The sequence below is a fragment of the Saccostrea cucullata genome, unplaced genomic scaffold (genome assembly GCF_032062105.1).
Source record: "Saccostrea cucullata isolate Sc308-1 unplaced genomic scaffold, CSIRO_AGI_Scuc_v1 ctg1191, whole genome shotgun sequence".
NCBI classification, from domain to species: Eukaryota; Metazoa; Mollusca; class Bivalvia; order Ostreida; family Ostreidae; genus Saccostrea; species Saccostrea cuccullata.
In genome coordinates, this window is record NW_026924059.1 from 73,352 (window position 1) to 77,704 (window position 4,353).

The window sequence follows — 4,353 nt, forward strand, 5'->3', positions numbered from 1 at the left end:
TCAAAACAAAAAAGTTAGAGTTTATTCTGGCCATTCAAAGATCAACAGTTAAATGAGGTATTAGTATTTTGAACATCCATTAAGTAAGATATCAGTGTGACAAATGATGAAAGCTTTACCTAATAACACTGCAATTTTGCTGATATGTAAATATTTGAACCGTTGTTGCGAATGCAATTTTCATACATCTAGAGACTCCAAGAAGTATATATGATGTCATTTTATTATATAAACTTATATAAACCCACCTCAAGATATTTTACATTGGTTTAATTTGTAGGAAAATGAATGTAAAAAAATACTCAAATAAACATTGTATTTTTCACAAATATCTTTACTCAGATTGATCATTTACAATCATAAAACATAAAACCAAATTTGTTCTACAAAACTAAGATGCTAATAATGCTCCCTGAGTTGTATAGGTTTGGTGTGAAATGCGATGATGACATATGCTTTTTTATTTACTTTTAAGCAGATTCATGAAGCCACCATATCTGTGAACACTGCATCAAGGTAACGGTTACTATAGAATCCCTAGATTTACAAATTCATTCTCGACAAGAGATTTGATTTCATAACAATTGTGAGCATATGATGTATGATTTCTTTTTTAAAATGGATAGTTTTCCTTTATGAAATTTACATTCACTTGGTTTTTTCACTAAAAAGAAGCGATTCCTGAACTTAGTTCATGTGTACCAAATTTTCTCAACAATGCATTATAAAGATCAAAAAGACTTTGGGGGGAAATGTATTGGTTAATTGAAGTATTTTCATGGAAATCACACATATAATCCGTAATTTCCCAGCTTAATTAGGAAAGTGTTAAACATGAAACTGGAGCACCTAAAAATATTATCACAAGGTAAAATATACGACTCTGGAATTAGCTGACAATCAAAGACTGCGCAAGTAATTAGCTTGATTGTTCAAATGAAGCTAATTTGAAAAATGGCATCTCCCACGCAACTTCAAGTTACTAATATTTCTACCAAACATGCACAATTTGACCTTGTTTTGAATATCTAATGTTTCAAGGAATGACTGTTTAGGAAATTTTTTTTCGGTGAACTGGACAAAACGGCCAATAAACAATCTGAACATTGACACATCCTAACTAAAAGAAGAAAAAAAAAATCTATTTTTAAAATCACGCCACGCAATTTTTCAAGGAAAAAATATATGTTCGATAATGTTTATCTTATATACAATTCTGTTAAGCTCTGCTAGATTACAGTCATTTATTATCAAAAACGTGATTTTGAAATGACATTAAAATCTTTTTTGTTGGTCATATCAAATTACAAAAAAAAAATCTTATTATCTTTTACTATTAAGAATAGATGAATAGGAAAATTTTCAATTTCGAATCAAAAGGTGAGAAAAGATATCTGAGAACATTTTGATTTTTTTATTAGTAGTACCTGAACAAGATTCGACAACAACTTCCACATGTTATGAGAATCATATATACTACCAGGTACATGTATTTGATTTAATTGAATTTCACTTATTTTAAATCGTAATTAATTACTTAGTAATTATAGTTTATCCGTAATGTAATTACAGATAGAGATATGTGTAACTTATTTGATCTTAGGTAAATTAAGAATTTACACATATCTTTATTTATTTAAACCTAACTTAAAATGTATCATTCCCATCTTCAACTCATTTGAAGACAGGTCCAATTATTAAAAGATAGGTCTAATTATTATAAGATTGGTACAATATGTACTATATTCAATTATAACTATTTGTAAATGTCTTCAAATAAATCGTACTCATCAGCAAGAAAATTTAAAATAGTTTGATTCATTTATACATAGTTTTCTTCATTTGGAGACAGGTACAATCTTATTGAAAATATATATACATGTAATTGATTTGAAAATTGGTTAAAACACTAATAATTAATGAAAGATAAGGCTGATTTAAAGATAAGTGCAATTAACTGAATCCTGTCGTCATTCTAAAATATAATAATACTCATCTCCTATCTGGTTACTACTGCATAAGCTACAGACTCTTTCATTTCTTTGAGTACCATTCCATCTACCTGTTTCACTTGGAAGGTGGTGATTTGTTGTTCTAAACTTAACAAAGTTTTTCTAAATTTAAATGATAACAGTGTTAAATATTTTTCACACTCAAAATTGGTTTAAAAAATTCTATAATTTAAACTTTTTGAAGATTCTTGAACTTCACTATTCCACTTTTGAATATATTGATCTTTTAATCTTTGTTTGACTGTAGCAGTTATCCATTCTACATTATAAAAATATTGTTCGTGCTCATACCATATATTTGATAAACCACATCTATCAAAAATCTTTTGTACAAATGATATCCATGAGTTTTTCATTTCATCTTTATCATGTTGTTTACGTAAATACATATATACTATTCTACACAATTTATTTTCTTTTCCATTCACAAGTTTTGCCCAATATTTTATCATTCTTGAGTAAATATTTATGTGTAATGGAAACCTCCATAAATCATATAACTTGGGGTGCTATTTTTCAAATTCAACATATGTTTTAAATAACCTAAATGTACTTGTTCAATAATATCGATATTTTCATACCTCCATATTTCACAGTCATATAACAATACTGGTAAAACTACTTTATCAAACAAATCCAATTGACATTCGAAGGGGAGATTAAACTGCCTAATTTTACGTATCACACCATACATTGCCTTCTGCGCTTGTTCACATAGGTGTTTTCTTGCTTTACATAATCAGCCTGTACGAGAAAATACAATCCCTAAATAATTAAAATCCTTGACTACTTCTATGACACTGCCATTATATGTAAAAATATTCTATGGATGTCTACCCTTTGTAAAAATAAGTATCTTTGTTTTCTTGATATTCACACATAATTTCCATTCTTCACAATATTTGCAAAATTCATTTAGTGCTCTCTGAAGATCTTCAGCAGTTTCCGCAAGAATTACACTTATCAATATTATTAAAGATATACATGTAGCAATACCTTTTAAATTTTCAAATAATTATACATTAAACAAAATATAAAATTATTTTTAAGTATAATTGTCAAATTATATAAATAACACTCAATTGTTATTGCATAATTGTATTATAAACGTTAATTCATTTCATTACCTAAATAAATAATGTCTTTGTTAGGTATATTGAGGTATTATTATTTAACTAGTAAAATAGTTACTTCATGTATTTTATCATATGTCCACTGCATATATTCCAGTGAATCCTTGAAAGAGAAAGCATCAATATACACCTATTGTAAAGACAAGAGACAGACACGCAAACAGACTGTTTCATATGTTATGTTTTTCATTGGTAAATAATTTCTTTTCATATGTATTTATTGTTAAAAACATGTTTACAAAAAAACAAAATGCCAAATTATAATTATATGATGACTTATTTTGCGAATTGTTAAGGTTACAACGTCTTTTTTATGCAGTTTTATGTATTATTTATAGTTGTCATTTCATAATAAATGACATATGTACCCTTGTGTTATTCAAAAAACCTGCATGGAGGTTTTTATGATGATTCTATAAATTCAAATATCACAACAAAGATTATTTTAGATGTTAATGTATGTGTTAATTTTAAAAAAACTCCAGTAACATTCAAATTCGACTTATTTCACTCATCCCCAGAATCCCATCTATTTATGAGAGCCGTGTACATTTCAGATGTACATGTTTAAAAAAAGAAGCAAGCTATTGACAACTTCACAAGTTGATATCAACATTTTCTGTAGCATTTTAAAAGTTTTAAGGTCAAAGTTGAATTAAAAAAAATAGAATGACTAAAGGTATTGTCAGCTTAAAATTTTCATTGTAATAAATTTCTCTGAGAAGTGGTCGAAGGCATCTCAGTCAATTCATTTGTAACATTGAAGACTATATAATAGGATATTGTCTAAAGAAGTCCTGACTTTCATTATACTTTTCTTAATTAAGCAAATACAAAATTACATACTTAATTAAAATCTTTTATAATTCATTACCATAATTCAAATATTATTAAAGAATATACATGTAGCAATACCATTTAAATTTTCAAATAAATACACGTCAAAAAAAATATAAAATTATTTTTAAACATAATTGTCTTAAATAACATTCCACGTTACTTCATTTCATTACCTATAAATAATTGAGGTATATTGAGGTATTATCATTTTGTTACCTCCAACATAAGATATATTGAAATTCCCAATTTGGTCATTTTACGAAAAACATGTTTACAAAAAAACTAAATGATAAATTTGATGACTTATTTTGCGATTCGTCAACGTCCTGTATTTTCATAGCAATGTACCCTATTCACCTGCATGGAGG